The following is a 19,280-nucleotide window of genomic DNA, read 5'->3' on the forward strand; positions in this document are numbered from 1 at the left end:
TTGTTTTCATGACACATTAAAAAAACTTATGTACCTTCCATTCAGCTGATAGCTATTAAATATTTTATGTATACAAACATTGTGATCCTCCTTCAGGGTACAGCATTAAACAGTATTTTCCAGAGTTTCAATGAATTTACAGTCTTTTTAGAAAAAGTTTTTTTGATTTATTTTATTTTATGTGTATGAATGTTTTTCCTGCATGTATATAACTGCACCCTTGTGTGTAATGCCTGCAGAAGCCAGAAGAGGGGGGTCGGATTCCCTGGAACTGGAAATGGACGGTTACCATGTGGGTGCTGGGAACGAGACCCAGGTTCTTCAAGAGCAGCCAGTGCTCTTCACCTCTGAGTGATTTCTCCAGCCCTGAATTTACATTCAGCAGACAGAGAGAACAGATATTAATTTGAAGTGCTAAGGAGGAATGTAAAGCAGGGTTAGTGATTAGAGGGGATGGGTGGTTTTAGTTAAGGTTGTCTAGAAAGAGCTCTGTGGGAAGGTGATACTAAACACAGATCTGCCTGAAGTGGGACATGCTGGGAAGACATGGAGGGTCTGGAGTGGCCAGGAGCTTGAGTTAGTTTAGGGAAGTACAGCACTGACAGAGGACAAATGTATTGGTGGCAGATGACTTGGGTTTTTACTAATGACTGAAGAAAGGGTTGTGGCAAATGATAGGAATGTTCCTACTGGTCTGCATGGAAGGACATCAGGAGTAACTGATCAATAGTAACATCATCTTACATCTTGGGATGGATCTCATAAGCAGTTCATTGTTACACATATGTTCTTTCCATTTACTGCAAAATGTCATTCAAACACTCTATGTCAACCATTTTGTAGAGCTGGGCATTGTGGTGCATGCCTTTAATTCCAGTAGCAGAGGCAGGCAGATCTCTGTGAATTCAAGATCAGCCTGGTCTACATATATGTAGCCCTGGATGGCCTGGAATTCACTATATATATAGACCAGACTGGCCTCAAACTCACAGAATTCTACCTGCCTCTGGCTCCTGAGTGCTGGAATTAAAGGCATGGCTACCATACCCAGCCCCTCTTTTGCTTTCTTAAATGAAACATACGAAATATGAAAAACTGAAGTCAGTGGCGTCCACTGTTCTCTCATCAGTTCATCCTTCCTCTTACCCTGAAGTTACTACTGAAGTTACTAACGTGATGGATTAGAAGTAGTTTCTGGTTTTAAGGAAGGAAGAAGTTTTATTTATATTGCTAATCCTTCATAGTTTTTGCACTCAGGTTCAACCCACCATGGATTTAAAATATTTGAAAAAAAATTGTTTATGAATTGAGTATGTGTAGACTTTTTTCTTGTTATTGTTCCCTGAACAGTATAAGCAAGTTACATAGCAGTTACTTGATTTTAGTCTTTATAAGTAACATAGAGTAAACTACAAGGAAGGTTATGTGTAGACTTCATGCAGATACTGTATTATTTATGTTAGGGGCTTGAACATCCTTGGATATTTAGATACCTATTTTGGTGGTACCTGAACCAACCCTTCCTCCATTGATAGAATTTTTCTCCCTGGGAGGAATTGGGGCGCGGTGGATTAAGCTACTGACTCCACCCAAGTTCCCCTTGGAGAACCAGTGAGTTTATTGGACTCACTTATAGAGCATGGGTGAGGGGTTATGGGCAGGAGCATGGGAGACACTACAGCAGCCACACTGGAAGCAGGGATGATGGCTTCCTTATAGCTGCTCATATGGAGCCCCTGCTCCCCTGGTCCTCCCTAGTTTGTATACTCTAGCTCTTCCCTAAGATCCCTAAGGCCACATGGAGTTGTAGATAACTGGCTGGGAGGAGTGACTGAATACTCCAGTGAGAGTCCAGTGACCTCTCTGCCCCTTGCTTCTGTGAGGGAGAGTCAGCAGTCAACAAATCTTGCAGACAGACTCAGTAAAATATAGAATCAATAAACCAACTATTTGTTTGAGTATCAATAATTATCTACCAAATGCAGAGCCCAATGTGGTAGCACATGCCTGTACTCCCAGAACTTAGAGACAGGAGAATTAGGAGTTTGAGTTCAGTTTATACAACATAGCTGTACCCTATCAGAAAGCCAAATGCAGGCGTGGTGGTGCACACCTTTAATCTCAGCTGAACTCATGAAGATGGTGACTGACTTGAAGGAAAATGCTGTACAGCACCCTCACAGATGCTGGGGGACAGTTGTATCCTGTGTAGCTCCAAGAGTATTTGAGAGAAGGTGGACCACTTTTAGGCACTGTTCTATTTCTGAACTCTTGTTTCTGTTCCTCTTTTGGCTACGGTCATTTATTGCCATTAGTTGTGTCTATGTCTTTCCTTCCCTATATTCCGGGCTTCCCAAAGAGGTCCCTTTCAGGGTCTGCACAGTGATTCTGTGCCTTACTCCTAGTTGCTCAACAAGTGTGTCAGAGTAAGAGAATGAGTGTAGAGTACAGCCCTGGAATAGCACTGAGCTCTGTTCTGCAGCTACATTGTTCTGCTTGGCTCCATGGGTGAGGGAGCTCTCCATAATTCTAAGGAGAGCTACAGTATTCCATCTTCCTTTGCTGTAATAAGGGAAAGGGGTGTGTGTCGATCAAATGTAGGAATGTATGTAAAAGTGTCCCACAGGAAGTAGAGGCTAGTGCCCTCAACATTCAGTGATGAACTGGGCTATCTAAGTACCTGGTTTAGAGGAGGGCATCCTATTTCTGAGTAGCCTAAAGAGAGAAGGCATGGCTAGGTGTGGTGGAGCACACCTTTATCCCAGCACCTGGGAGGCAGAGCCAGGAGGATCTCTATGAGTTTGCGGCTAGCCTGGTCTTCATAGAGTTCCAGGCCAGCTGGGGCTACAGGGAGACCCTGTCTTAAAAATGAGAGAGAGAGAGGAGAGAGAGGACCCTGTCTTAAAAATGAGTGAGAGAGAGAGAGGGAGAGAGAGAGAGAATATGCGTAGAATTGGCTGTGGATGTGGAAGAGAGCAGAGAAGACAGGAGCAGCATACTCTTCTCTTGCTGGGTATCTGTTTTTCTGCTCTGGTAACTGAAGTTGTACTATTAGGGGCATGAGATGCATTTGTTGATAAAATAGCAAGCTAATAGAAATTTTAATATCCTACCGAAAGATTGTGAATTGTTGGAGAGAAAGAGATCATAGGTATTTGGCATTTGTTAACATACAACAGTTGGCTTTTTTTTTTTCAGACAGTGTCTTACTATATAACTCTAACAGCTCTGGAACTTGCTATGTAGACCAGGCTGGCTTTGAACTCAGAGAGATCTGCACCACTATGCCTATATTTGGCTTTCTGATAGGGTATAGCTATGTTATCCAAGCTGAACTCAAACTCATAATTCTGTCTCTGAGTTCTGGAGTACAGGCAAGTGCTACCACATTGGGCACTGTATTTGGTAGATAATTATTGATACTCAAACAAATGGTTTATTGATTCTATATTTTGCTGAGTCTATGTCTCTGTGTCTCTGTCTTTGTCTTTGCCTCCCTCTCTCTTTCCTTCTTTTTGTGACAGTGTCACATCATGCAGATCAGGCTAACCTTGAACTTACAGAGATCTGCCTGCCTCTACTCCCTGATTGCTGGGATTGAAAGTGTGCCCCACCATGCCTGGCTATTTTATTTACTTTTAATGAACTGTCCTGAGGTTTGCCGAAATAATATGATCTTTTTTTTTTTCTTGGAGAAAAGTTTCCAGTGTTTTCATGTTGGTGTAGCATGTTGAAATATGTGTGAGATGTGAGGAAAATTTTTTTCTAACTGAAAAAATTTAACAAGCATACAGGCTGACCGGTTTTCTTATGGCATTTTCATATGTATTTGAAAATATTTTAATTCGACAATCTGATGCTTGTCCCAAAAGCCATAGCTTTCCCTGTAAGATTGCCATTGTTTGGTTTTATTCCCGAGTAATCGTATCTACTTATTTCAGGGAAACTGAGTCATAGTGAAAAACCTGTATTATTTTTAAGAACCATTTATGTCATGTCCTTTTGATAATTTAAAATTAGCTGTGTTAATTACATTATTTCCTTTCAAAGGAGCCAAGTCAGTGACATTTATGTTTTTAATTTCCTTCCATTGTTGAAAATGGAAACAATTTAGTTAATTCATACAGGTGTTTCAGTTTTCCTTGGCAAACATTTTGTGAAGTGTGAATTGATACTGGCAGCTTGCCTTCTGCTGTCTTCTTGAGGTTACAAAGTCTCTGTGAAGGAGGAAAAAGTCCTTTGGAAGTTTTACATTTTATTATAATATATTTTGTCTTGATATTGATCTCTTCTTTCTCTTTTCTTTGAGATGGTGTGTTTGGTTTTTTTTTTTTTTTTTTTTTTTTTCCAAATAAGGTCTCAGATAGCCCAGACTGGGTTCAAGCTTAGTATCCTCACCTGAGGATGACTCTGAACTCATGATCCCCCTGCCTCTACCTCCCAAGTGCTGGAATGACACCTTGCCCAGCTTTGAAATAGAGTCTTTTTATATTGATCAGGCTGATCTCAAATCCATATTCAAATGATTATCTCACCTCAGCCTACTGAGTACAAATATTTATACAGATAATTATATTGTTAATGGGTAAATACATTAAATAAAAGTCAAAGATTGTTAATTGTCATAATGGGGAAAAAAGCAGGATGCAACTCTGCTTCCTAGAAAAGATGCATTATGCATATAAAGCTGTGGTTGTGAATAAATGAGTGGAAAATATCCTATGAAAACAGTAAATATAAAAGGGCTGGATTTCTAACTTAATGTCTGATAAAATGTTCTTCATTTGAAAAAGTATTTCTAGGGCTGAGTGAAGTGTTGTACACTTATAAGCGTCTCAACTCCTTGAGAAGGTGAGGCAGGAGACTGTGAGCTCAAGGCTAACCTTGGCAACAGAGAGATCCTGTCTCCAGAGAAAGGATTTCTAGAGACAATGAGGACCACTTCATAATAAATGATAAAGGGAAAATTTACCATGAAAGCAGAAAAGTCATAAGTGTATGCACCTATGACTATGCAATGTGAAACAAAAGATAATGAAAATGAGAAGTAGCTGATGTCACAGTCACAGTTAGAGATTTTGGTGCTCTTGTCTCAGGAGTTGATGGAACAACTAACAAAAACTGTAAGTGTAGAAGTAATTTGGACAACACTGTGACCTACCTTGATCAACTGACATTTAGAGAACAGTATGCTCAGAATACCTGGTCTTTTCAAGTCCATATGGAATGTTCAGCGAGGCCATATGCTAGGACAGAAAGTTTCTATAAATGAACAAATGAATAAGAAAGTGCTAGCATATGGAAGATATTTTCTTTCTACAATGTAATGACTATTAGAGAGCTTGAAAATCTCAAAGTATTAGCCAGGTGTGGCACACACCTGTAATCCCAGCACTCGAGAGGCAGAGGCAGGTGATCTCTGTGAGATCGAGGCCAGTCTGGTCTACATAGTGAGTTCCAGGCCAGCATGGATCAGTAAAGAAATCTCAAAGGAAATTAGTGTGTAAAAGGAAATTAACCTGAAACATGGACGCCAGTGTCACAAAATGTTCTCCTGTGTTTCCTTCAATTACAATTTATCCTACTACATTGGAGTGGTAAGTTAATTTCATCTAAGATGTTAAGTGTATGAAAAGAGGAAAGTGATACACTGTATTTCATTATAATTAAAACTTTCTGCTCTTTGAAGAAAAACATTGAGAAAATGAAAAGAAAAAGCCACAATCTGGGAGAAAAAATTCACAGTTCATGTATTTGTCAAAGGACTTGGATCTAGAAAAAAGGCCTCATCCAACCCAGTAATAATAGGGTGAACTGTTCAACTAATAACGAACAAAAGATTTGACTAGACACTCCTAAACCTCAACAACGATACAGTTGGGCCCTCCATTTCTGTTTGTCCTTAACAGATTGAGCTAAACTCAGATATAAAATAATTGGAAAAAAACTGCATCTGTATTGAACATGCACAAATTTTTTCTTGTCATGATTCCCTAGGGAACACAGTATAACAACTCTATATATTATTATATTGTTTTAGGTATTATAAATAATCTAGAAGTAGTTTAACATATATGGAAGGATGTGCATAAGTTGTATGCAAGTACTATTCCATTTTATAGGAAGGACTTGAGCACCTGTGGATTTTGATCCATGCAGTGGCTCCTGAAACCAGTCCCCCATGAATAAAGAGGGATGACTGTATATTAGTGGTCAATAAGAACATGAAGAACATGTGTATATCATTAGTTGTCCTGGAAATGCAGTTTGAATCCACAACATACCGTTGTGTACCATAAGAACACCATAGTACTAGCACTATTGAGTGTTGGTGTGGCAGTGTAAAATTGTATAGACATTTTAGCACACAGTTTGGCATTTTCTTGTGAAGTTTATCATCAAATGCATCTCTAGGTTGTTACCCCATGAGAAATGAAAGTATATGTTCCCACAAAGACTTATATACAAACATTGATAGTTTTTATCCACAGTAGCTTAAAAGTGGAGGCAACCCAAGTGTCCACTAACACATAAATGAGAACCTGCAATGTATCCCATCTAATGAAATAATATTCAACAATAAAAATGACTGAACTAAAGATGAGCCTAGAAACAATATTTTGAGTTAAAAACTCCAGACTGTATGACTAGATGGAAATTCTAAGATAGGCAATTCTAGATCATAATGACAAAAGGTAAATCACAAAGTGATTTCAGAGTGGCACAAGGGAATATCTAGGCTGCTTTCTGTAACTTGGTCTAGTTAGTGATTATAGGTATCTAACGTTTGTCAAAACAGTGCACAGTGTACACCAAATGCAAATGTATTATATAATGTATCAATCATATACTTTACTGAAGAGGAGAATATATGTATGTTATTTAGACCTATATTATTTAAGGTTAATTTGTTTATTAAGTAGATCTCCCTGTTAATATTGCTTATTTTTTGTCACCAGTTTTGGAAGTACAACACAAAATATTCAGACAATGTCATATTAAGTGGAAGGAATATTAGAACAAATGCGCAATATAATGGTACTATTGCTTTTCTGAGGTAAAATCAGGCTAGTTTCCTTTAGATTTAATGGAAGAATATGCTGTTTAGAGCTGTAGTTAGGAATATATTTGACCCTCAGCACAAATTAATAATGTTGAAAAAAAAAAGTTAGCTGAATTAAATTTTCTTTTCTCATGATTGAGAGTCTACTAACCAATAGAAAAAATAGTGTGAATGGGTTCTGTGGGTAGGAAGCCTGAATACTGAAATAGTGCAGGTAATTGACATCTACTAAATAAAGTGAAGTATTAATACATTAAAAAGTAAGTTTCAAGCAGCTTCTTTTTTTTTTTTTTTTTTTTTTTTTTTGAGACAGGGTCTCCCTGTAGCCCCAGCTGGTCTGGAACTCACTATATAGACCAGGCTAGCCTCAAACTCAGAGAGCTCTGCCTGCCTCTGCCTCCCGAGTGCTGGGGCTAAAGGCATGTGCCACTATGCCTGGCGTCAAGCAACTTCTTATGTTAGTGGACGTGTATGAGTTAACTATTTTAAATCTCTTAAATGCCATTTTTCGTAGAGTCTGTTTGGCGAGAATTTAGAATAAAGTTATATAGAAATTCTTTGTTTCATTCACACTACTTTTCTGAAGGGGAGAAGTTTAAAAATCTACACAGCAAATGAGCAAAGTCTACCTTTGCCTTATGACTAGTAATCATTCTTCTTTGGGTTGAAGATGTGGACAGGTTCCCTAGGACATGTTCATTTGGTCACCATTGAACTTCTGTCAGTTTGTCTGCATCTCTTTTTCTAGGTTTCAAACTTGTGTCTTGCCCTACAACTCTAATCCCTGCTAGGTCTGATATTTCTAGGGTTTTTTTTTTTTTTAATTTTATGTGTATGCATGTATTGCCTGCATGTACGTAAGTGCACCTGTGTTGTGCAATGCCGCAGAGGTCAGAAGAGGCTGTCGGATCCTCTGGGACTAGAGTTACGGACAGTTGTTAGCTGCCATGTGGGTCCTGGAATTTGAAGCTGGGTCTTCTGCAAGGACAACTAGTGTTCTTAACCACTGGGCCATCTCTTCAGCCCCATCTAGGGTTCTTTCTAAAGCTTTTTGTCAAAGCTTTTCTTTTGGGGATAATGTGCTTTTCTTTTGGAAATTGGAGGGAGCTTAGAAATAACGTCAGGTGAAACAAAAGGAGAGTGGACCAGATATTGCAGACTTTCAGTGCTGGCAGTATGACAGATGATGAGGTGCTCTGAGAGACTACCTTGCTACAAAATAGGTCCTAGAAATGTCATTAAGACATTGATAGTCTCACAAGAGGTAGGAAAGATACCTAAAGATTCTTCCCCTCTGGGTTAAACACAAACATGCAGAGACACACGAAGAAACCAGGGAGCTAGAGTCAGGGCCAGCAGCCAGAGGCAGGCACCTGAAGCCTGGGCAACAAACAATGAGGGCCTGGGTCATCTGGGGCAACAGCACTTTCAGAACTTTCCACTGAGCTAAGACCTTCAAGCAGGTCTGAAGTCATCTGAAATTCATGGTGCTGCCTGGCCTTTGGCTGTAGTACCTAGTCTCCTCCAGGGGAAAGCATTTCTATTACCAAATTAAAGTTGTGCAATGAGCTCACAATTAAAGCTGAAGAAGAAAAGGCAAGCTCTCATGTTTTAGAGTCAAAAGAAACAGCAAGCAGCCCGTTAAAAGACTGCACAAATTGGAGTTCACTGGCTTATAATGTAGAACAGCTCCAAGTGGAGTGTTTAAAGAAAATGGGGTGCAAACAATTTCTGTTACTTATTAGACTTTTATGATTTTGGAAGGAAAATATAACTGCTAGAACTAATTTGAAAATTAAAAAATAGAATTAAAGACTAATTAGTCCATGCTTTACCACATGACTGACTTAGTGTGGCACCAAGAAGTTGTGCATCACAGATGTTCCAGACATTCCATTCTTAGGAGGATGCCTGAGTGAAACTCTTGTGTCTGCATTGGTAGACATATATAGTGTTTAATAATTGCACATGTTTGTGATGGCAAAAAGCTGGAGCAGACATTTGTTGACAGGAGAAGGGATAACTAAATTGTGACTTTGTCAGGACTCTGAAATGTCATGCAATAGTAATTTTACAGATGTGGCAGGCTAAAAAGCTAGTCATAGATTCATAGGTTTACATTATACTTTATAATAATTTGCTCATTTTTAACCTTCCTTGTATAGTGTGGGAGTCATACACTGTGGAAGAAATAAAGGAATAAACCATGAAATGGAACTTCATGGAATTTTTAATTTAGCTCAGATCAGATGAATTCATAAATATAATTGTCAATACCAGGAAGTTTGAAAGTTGTGCAAATTGATAGCACCGATAAATAAAACCTGTAATTGCTAAGAAAGGAGAAACATATTTAGGACTGGCCAAGGAACACTTTATTCCCTAGGGGAGGATTTGAGGAGGGCCTTGAAAGACAGATGAGGTTTTGATGGAGCCATATAGCAGAGGCAAAGGGAATGGGTAAGTTTAAGTTCCATTAGGGCCCTTCAGCTATGTTGGAAGATTTGATTAGGGTCACCAGTGAGACGTAGGGAAAAATAGCCCTGTTACAGATTTTGAATGGTTTACAGAGCAAGGATAGGGGATCTGGATCAGTGTTCTACTTCTAGAATAATTTACAGCTGAAACTTGGAAGTTTAAACTTATTGACATTTTGTACTAACTTCAAATAAATGCTCTTTTAAGTAGATCATTATTAAAAGGGAGAAAATTGTGCTTTTTATGGCATTTCTTTGTTCTTTGCTCCTAAGGTCAGCCTGACCTGGTTGGGCATCATTCCGTTTAACTGATGTGGCCAAACAATTATTCATGTACAAGGAAAGCTGAAATGGCTTTGATTCACCTGTGGAAAAAGCAGCTGTCTGAGAGCTCCTTTGTGTTAAAAGGAGTAGACTGCTTGTCTGCTGAATGAATGGATCCTGGTGACCTTTGGGAGATTATTCAAACTTTCAAAATGTGCACTTGCAAGAGTGAAAGTTTTGTTTTTGTTTTTTTTTTTGAGATAGTGTCTCACTATATAATACTGGCTTGCCTGGAATTTACTATGTAGACTAGCCTGATCTTGAACTTATGAGATCCTCCTGTCTCTTCATCCTGAGTAATGGGAGTAAAAGCATGAACTACCACCCCAGCAGGGAATTTTGTTTTTAATAATTAAAAAAAAAAATTGTATTCCAGATCCTTGATGATAGTGTTAAAAAAAGTTCTTGTTGCTTGTCTCAAGCAGGAGGGAAATGTCGCAGGTAGTGGGAAAGTGTTAGCTGAATAAAGTAATTATACATAAATCATATACACATGTAAAGAGAGCTTATTGTGATAGGAAAATATGCTTTATAATATAAGTTAAAGTGATCACTGATTTTTTAAAAAATAATTTAGTTTGTGTGTGTGAGAGAGAGAGAGATAGATAGATAGATAGATAGATAGATAGATAGATAGATAGATAGATAGATAGATAGATGGGGGGGTACTTGCATGAAGGTCAGTGGATGGTCCGCTCTCTCCTTCCACCATGGGTTCCAGGAATTGAACTCAGGCTGTCAAGCTTGCACAGCAAGGGTAATCAGCAAGCATTTTTACCCACAGAGCCATCTCTCCTGTCTCTCACTGACTTTCATTTGAAGCTTTTAAGGTTCCATGAGTCTGCAGGTTGGGTCAGGTGGCACACCTTAAAGGGATATGCTGACTCAACCTTACAGAGTAGCACCTCCATCATCTGTAGTGAGGGGTCTTTTTCTCTGAGCATCTTTTTACATTTCTTATCAACAATTGCTGAGGTAGATTGATTCTTTCATTTATAAATCATTGTAATTATAAATAGCTGGGGTTGTAGCTCACTGGTAGAGAGGTTGCCTAATGTGTGAGGCCTTGGATTTGAGGTCACACCCCTCTCATTTCCTCTCCCCCAATAAAACCAAACCAAAGAACATCATTGTAACCATAAATAAGAGATCAGCAGAGTTCATTTCAGTATTCACAATAATAAAAATATTAAGAGCTCATGAAAAACAGTATAGCTGCTGAAGCTTATTGGTTCAATGAATCACTTTTTATAGACTTTGGTTAGTGTAATCTGAGAATGAGAAATTTTCTTAAAACAGCATGCAAATGTCATTCTGTGGTTTCTGTTCCTCTTTTCAAGTAAAAGTGGTGGAAATTCCATCTCATATACCAGTATCTGGTTGAAATGAACTAAGGTTCTTTTTTTTAAATAAAATATTTTATTTGTTATTTTGATTTTATGTGTATGAGTATGGATAGTTGTTAGCCACCATGTGGAAGCTGGGAACCAAACCCAGATCCTCTGTAAGAGCAGCCAGTGCTCTTAACCCGGTGAACCATGTCTCTCCAGGCCCTGGACTAAAGTTCTTTAGCTGTGTTCTAATCCTTAACGTGGAACTTGTTGGGTACAAAATTTCTTATCTTACTTCAAACCACATTTGGAATTTTAACTAATACTAGTAATTTAGTGAGTTAAAATATCACCAAATTACTAGAGTTACTAGACTCCAGGCTAAAAAGAAGTGGGTTTTTACAAGATAGAATTTGCAATTGCATGATTTTGTTTGCATGAGGTACTCAGTGTAGCAGGTTCATAGAAACAGGAAGTAGGATGGTGGCTTCTAGGGAGAGGGTGAGAGGAAATGGGGAGCTGTTGCTTATTGGTGTAGACTAGTGTTTCAGATGAAAAGAATTCTGGAGATTGGTTACCCAGTAAAGTGAATTGCCAGAGTGAATGTACTTAACCTTACTGGACTGTATGGTTAAAAACTATTAGATGATAAATTCTACGTTCTGTGTATTTTTACTATAATTTAAAAAAAGTAAAAAAGAAGAAAAGATACTGTTTCTAATAGTGTCAAACCCACCAAATTCCTAGAACTATATTTACCAAAAGATTTGTTAGATCCCAGTACTAAAATCTATAAAACATTGAGAATTAATGAAGACCTAAATAACAGGAGGCATAGAGGCATATGATTTGAACATATGATTCAATATTTAAAAATTTCAGGTCTTTTAAAATTACATTAATCAGTGTATTCATTGACAAAATTCCAGCAATTTGATTTTGTTGCTTTTTTTTTTTTTGGTCTTTTTGAGACAGTCTCCCTGTAGCCCCAGCTGTCCTGGAACTCACTATGTATACCAGGCCAGGTTGGCTTTGAACTCACAGAAGTCTGCCTGCCTCTGCCTCCCGAGTGCTGGGATTAAAGGCGTGTGTCACCACGCCCAGCTTTTGTTGCCATTTTTTAAAAAATGTGTATGGAAAAACTAAAGCTGGCTTTAAAGAAAACTTATTTTCACATTTAAATGTCTTTTTAAAAAAAATTATTTTGGGGCTGGAGAAATGGATCAGCAGTTAAGAGTACTGGCTGCTCTTACAGAGGGCCCAGGTTTGAATCCCAGCACCCACATGGTGGCTAACAACCCTCTATAGCTCCAGTTTCAGGGGATCTGATGTGCTTTTTTGACCTCTGAGGGCACTGCACAGAGGGTGCACATATATATACACATTCAGGCAAAACACACATGAAATCAATTTTTAAAAATTATTTATTTTGGGGCTGGAGAGATGGCTCAGCGGTTAAGAACACTGGCTGTTCTTGCAGAAGACCTGGTTTCGAATCCCAGCACCCACATGGCAGCTAACAACTGTCCATAACTACAGTTCCAGGGGATCCAACAGCATCGTCTGTCCTCTGTGGACATTGCATGACACGGATGCACTTACCTACATGCAGGCAATACATGCATACATATAAAATAAAAATAACAAAAAATATTTTTAAAAAATTATTTTTATTTTATATGTATGAGTGTTTTGCCTGCCATGTATGTAAGTGTGCCCATGTCTGAATTACCTGTGAAGGTCAGAAGAGGGTGTTGGATCCCGTGGAACAAGAGCAGTCAGTGCTCTTAACCGCTGAGCCATCCATCTCTCCAGCCCCAAAGCTGACTTTTTTAAGGCTCATTTTAAATTCATATAGAAATACATAGTGAAGAACTGCTCAGGCAGTCTTCATGGACAGAGCTGGAGGACTTACACTGGCAGTCAGCAAGACTTGTTACAAAGCTGTTCTAAGACTGTGCTTATGGAATTGTGGTACCTGAGCTGCTGAATGAACCACAGCTGGAAGCACACGAGAAATGGAGTTTTTCTGGCTCCACCCCATACCATACTGATCAAGAACTCTAGGGCTGAGGCCAAGGATTCTGTATTTTGGCACTCTCTCTGGTTGTTTTTATGCAATTTAAAGCCTGAGAAACACCAAATGGAGACATTTGGACATGAGGAAACACAAAGTAACCAGTAGAGCAGACTGTCTGGAAAAGATGCACATGCATGCATTTACCTGATATATGACAAGGAAGGCATTGCAGCACATAGGTTTTCCAATTAGTGGTGCTGGGTAATTTATATATTCATATGGAAAACAGGTATCTAACCTGCAGATCATGCTACATAAAAAAATCAGATGTAATATATAAAGGTAAAAGGTGAAACTATAAAGCTTTTAGAGGTAAAATCTAGGAGACTTTAGGACGGTTAAACAGACTAGTAAAGTTCTAAATGTAACCCTCAACTGGACTGCATTAATAATAAGCTCTCTGCTTCAGTTCAGGGATTGAACTGTGAAGCCACTGAACTGTCTTTGCCTCTGAGGCAGTTTAGTATTGTCAGAGCCTTTCTTTACCATTTTGGGCACCTGAGCAGTCAACTGTTTTTAGATACTTCTCTTTGGCTTTCTTTCATTGAACAGTAAAGAACTGTGTGAGTGGCTATGAAGTGGCTGTGAAGTCTAAAATAATTGCATTCAACTTAATTCAAAATACAAGGTAACTAAAACTCAACAAAGGGAAACTTGTGAATTCATGGTGCTATTTCTTCTTCATATTTAGAGCTTTGGAAGTGGATAAGCATAATTCAGCTAAATTTTGTCTGTCTTGTTCTCTTTATGAGTAAGACATCTTCGTTTTATGATTTTACTTATTCAAGGGTGCATAAGCAATGGCTGGAAGAGTAGAGAAACTCAGGCTAGTTTAGGAAAGATTTTGTTTTTTACTATTGAGGAATATTTATTCACATTTATTTGTATTAAAATGATAAAAATACTAATTACATAATTTGATGCTAAAGTTCAAAAGTTGAGATAAGTACAAAAACATATTTTCCCTCAATGTGGTGGGTGTATACTCTTTAGGCTAGGGCTAATTTAACTTGAGTCATATAATACTTGTGACACTCAAATGGGTCTGAAATGGCTTTGCTGTAGTGTAATACTTGTGGGCAGGGTTATCCTTCAGTGAATTACAGATGCAAGGATTTGCCGATAGTTGGTGGGGGATAATTTTGGGTGTAGAAAGGTGAATCCTTCTCACATTGATTATGTAACCTCCTTACAAACTATAATTTTCAGCCACGTGTCACAGAAATTTTGGACGGATATTATTAAATAGTCTTGTTTCTTTTTATTTAGTAACTAAAATACTAAAGGTCATCTAATTTCATGACTTTTAAGCCAACAATACAGGAAGCAAGTCTCAAATCAGATGCAACACCTGATATATATTACTGATTCTCTTATTCTATCACTTCTCTAGATTGACAGTCCTTAAACACAATTCAAACTAATTCAGTTACCAGAGGAGGAAAAGAGAATAAAATTTGCTAAACCAGCTTCCAAAGAAATTACAACTTATTGCATAAATTAAATATGAGAATTTCCATCTCCATAACTCTGTCATGCAAAAGTAAACTAATAACAAAAATCATTATGTTTTAGTATATAGAAGGAATTAATATGAAAATAGAGGTCTGGTAGGCCTTTAATCACATTTGCCAACATATCTAAATTAAAATCAGAAATATTATAATTTTGTTTTATCACATAGATTTTTCCTCAACAACTTACAAAAACAAACAAATGACACCAATTATTCCCTCCCAAAGTGCAGACATATGGATTTGAATTGGAAGGTAGAGAAATCTTACTTCAAAAAGTACATTTTAGTTACAGATTGAAGTTCATTTTAGAAACAGTGGTGACACTAAGACAACATGATCAGCGTGTGTTCACATATAATGATACTAGCAAAAAGCCCAGCTTGCTGCTCCAGAAAATGTTTCTTTGTACAAATACTTTGGAAAAATGCTTAAAGTTATTGAAAGTAAAAATACATAATGGAGGAACACAGCAATTTTTTAAAAGGGCAAAATATTTTAACAAATGGTGTCTTATAACTCCCCACTTGTAAGAAAGTGAAAGTCTTTTTCAAAGAAAGCTACAATGGTTCCCAGCCTGCTTCCCAGATCATTTTAGATATAAGTGTCACTTGTAGATCCTGCTCCATTCCATCTGGCCCATCGCTTTCTTGTCCCAGCCTTTCATGGAGGGCTGCCATCATGAAATCTTCATACAGAATTGTCAACCTGACCCTCTTCTGATTTCACCTCAGTCTGCTTGGCTTGGGGGTTCTTCCCAGCTGGGCTTTCCTTCTACTTCCACCCATTCCTCAAAGAACACTGATGAAATCTTTCTTGGAAACAGTTGATATGAACTTGGCTTGCTTTCTGATGGCGCCTCCTGCTTCTTTAACCCTCTCATCAACATTCTTTTGATGTTCCTGAACAGCACTGAGTAACTGCACCACACCCTCATGGCAGTCCTCTGAAGATTTCTCTCCATCTCTGTCTAAGACAACATCTGGCTTTGCTCCTCACTGGTTTCCCACTCTGGCATCTTACCAAGCTGATTTCTATTCTCTAAGCTTTCTTGGTTTAGCTTTTCTTCCTGCTTCTCCAGCTCCTTGTTTTTGATGAGAATGGTGGTTTTACTTTTAGGAGTCCCCTGCCCTCCTCTCCCTTCCCCTCCCCTCACCTCCTCTCTCTCTTTCTTTCCTGAGACAGTCTCTTGTAACCTGGCAGACCTTGAACTCACTCTAGCTGAGGATGATCTCGAACTATTGAACCTCTTTTTTCAACCTCCCAAGTGCTAGCTAGGATTATAGGCATGCCATTACTTTTGGTTTATACGAAACTGGATCTCGAACGTAGAGCTTTCATACATGCTAGCAAGCACTCTACCAACTGAGGTACATCCCAGCCCCTTTATGAAGCAGCATCTTAACAGCTTACTTGGAACCTTGCTATATTATTATTTGCCATAGAACAAATGGAATTTTATGAAAACAAATTTTTGTAGCTGTAAGCAGCCCTAGCTAAAGACCCTCAGATCAAATCTCATCATCATTTAGATGAGAAAATCCAGGTCTAAAAATGGCAAACATCTTTCCCAAGGGAGTTGATGGAGTCTAGACTAGTATCGGCATCTTTTTCACTATTTTCCCATTGTATTCCAATTTAGGAGAGGCTTGTTTGCAAGTAGCTTTTAAGATTTGATTTGGAGCTCAGTATGGTGGCATTCGACTTTAATGCCAGGCAGGTGGAGCTCTGTGAGATCAAGGCCAGTGTAGTCTACATAGTAAGTTCCATACCAGCTAGGGTTACAGGGAGACTTTATTTCAACATTACCCCCACAAATATATATAATAACTATATATATAAAATTTTCCTCACAAGTTAATAAAGCATATGTAAAACTCCTTTTAAAGTCTTCTTTATCTGCATATTAATTCTTTAAAAAAGAATTAAACCCAGGTCCTCTGCAAGAGCAGTTAGTGCTATTAACCACTGAGCCATCTCTCCAGCCCCTTATGATTGATTCTTAACTCATGACAGTTCTTTGTACAAAATAAATACAGTCTACAGTTGCCTATTTGGAGACTTTTTCAAATCTATATCTCTAAGTCAAACTGATAGAAGATGATCACCTTCTTCAGTGATAACCATTATCCAGCCCGTTCCTTCTATAAACCCTTTTAAATATCTGTTTGTCAGGTTGCATCTTACTTTTGGTGTTTAGTGCGAATGTTTTGCTTGATGTTCACATACAGTCCAAGGCAAACCTCTTGTTACCATGCCAGTTTAGGGAACAGTCTGATTTGATTGTTTTTCTGAGTCAGACATTTCATCCCTTTGGTGAGCAAACCATTGAGACTACCTCCTCCTCCTCCTTTTTCTTCTTCTTATTCCCCCTCCTCCTCCTCCACCTCCACCTCTTCTTCTTCCTCTTCTCCTTTTCTCTTTTGTTGTCTTCTTGAGGCAGGGTCTCCCTATAATCCCAGCTGGCCTACAACTCACTATGTAGATCAGGCTGGCCTTGAACTCACAGAGAGATCCACCTGCCTCTGCCTCCCGAGTGCTGGGATTAAAGGCATGTGCCACCATGACTGGCAGGACCCCCTTCTTTTTTTTTAAAAAAATTATTTATTTAATAGCCACATACTTAGAAGGATTTCATTACATCAGCATTGACATATTCAATTTTCTGAGCTAGGATGCATCTCTTTGAAAATTGGCTGTACATTTTTAGGTTTACAGTTGAATTATTACAGTTATACAATATTGTACTCAGTATAAACCCTATAAGATATAAAATTAAATGAAATTTTAACCATTAAAAAAGATCTCCATTTCATTATTAAAATACAGAGTTTCATGCAGAAAACATTTTTAATGCAATTGACATTAAGATGCTTGCACATGCGTTTCTAATATCTGTATATCAGATTATTACTAGTCACAGTCGCTTACTTTCTGAGCTCCTTGGCATCTGAGCATGGATATAAAGTCATCAGGTAGATTTCAATGATAATGTTTTACACATCTACTAATTATTAAGGAGCAAATTTTTATGCTTTGAAGAATTTTTTTATCATTTAAAAAAATTTTTTAATGACTACATGATTAGAACATTTTCACTACAGCTTTAACATATTCAGTAACACGCTCCAGAGCAATAGTACATCTCTTTCACAAAGGGGTGCAAGTTTCTAGGTTCACAGTTGAATTAATATATATTATTGAACTCAGTATAAGCCCTGTAAGACATAAAATTGGATGAGTTTTTAACCTTTAAAAAAGATCTCCATTTCATTTTAGAATATATTGTTCTTGCAGAAAGGCTCATTGTTTTTGCTATTAACACTGAGATGTTGGTGCTTGCATCTGTATATATCTGATTATTACTAGTCATAATTGGTTGCACGTGGGTCCTTGGCACCTGTGTATCTCTATAAAGTCAACGGGCAAATTTCAATGGTATTGTTTATCACCTCTACTAATTAGCATGACGTAAATTTCCATGCTTCCTCCTCAAATATAATACATTAAAAAAACAATTTTTTTTGTGTGTATATCACAAAGACCATCCCAAACCATCTCATTCTACTGTATGCCCACTTCCCAGATCGCACCCTCCCATAGCCTCCCTCCCCTCACTAGAGCCCTTATACTCTGATACCCTGCTACTGTCTGCTGTGTTGTCTGCATCCCCAGCCATTCCCCACTGCTTGCCCTTCTGGTAAATCTAATCAGCTTATCTAGAGGTCTTTGTTTTAGGAGGGTCAGCTGTTCCTCATCTAGCAGCAATCAGTTGTCAATATTCCTTTAGATAAGATTAGGGTCTGCTGTTCCTTTTCCCAGTTCTGTGCTGGGTTACTATCTGGGAGTCCCTTTGGCCACCTTGGCCAACAACTCAAAAGAAGGTATCTCCTGTCTGGCATTGTTGCTTGCTATGTAGCCTTTAGCTATGCATATGGACTCTTGAGAAATCATATTGGCCCCTTTAATCTTTGGTTATACTTTCCTTTTCGGTATTTAAGGCCATACAGTTGGTCCAGATAAACCAATAGTTTCTTATACCAGTTCCGCCTATGTGAAGATAAGTCAAAGGTCCTTCTCGACCATGGTTGGCTTTGCTTGGAAGCATGGAGGAAATGATTCCTCTGTGTTGACCCTCCTCTTTGTAGACTGGACACTGGTTCAAGTCCATCTGGTGGGGTCTCCTCAGCCTCCTTGATCAAGATCACAGGTGACCCAACACTATTACAGGACATTTTGAGAGACGCTCATAGTCCCCTGGAACTAGTCGACCTAGGAGGGCAAGGAGCAAAAAGTGTCTTTTATGTCCCTTTTATGACCAAATTATTATAGGCCTCAAAGTAGACCCAAGAAGGTTAGTTCCATCAGTCTGGTATTTTTAATTACTGTGTGTCATATAGATAAATCTTGGGCGAAGGCCAGTTGTTCTCAGATAAACCTTACCTAGACATATATTTCTTGATCTGCTATGTATAATTTGTCAGTAGGTTG

The 19,280-nt window shown here is 38.3% G+C and overlaps 1 protein-coding gene and 1 pseudogene across 3 annotated transcripts in view; one reads left to right on the forward strand and one right to left on the reverse strand.

Annotated features, from left to right (window-relative positions):
- Positions 1-19,280, forward strand: part of Ttc27 (tetratricopeptide repeat domain 27) — a 170,925-nt gene that overhangs the window by 42,534 nt on the left and 109,111 nt on the right. The window lies entirely within an intron of this gene.
- LOC103746763 lies at positions 15,384-15,912 on the reverse strand (annotated as a pseudogene).

The sequence above is a fragment of the Nannospalax galili genome, unplaced genomic scaffold (genome assembly GCF_000622305.1).
Source record: "Nannospalax galili isolate Female #2095 unplaced genomic scaffold, S.galili_v1.0 scaffold344, whole genome shotgun sequence".
NCBI classification, from domain to species: Eukaryota; Metazoa; Chordata; class Mammalia; order Rodentia; family Spalacidae; genus Nannospalax; species Nannospalax galili.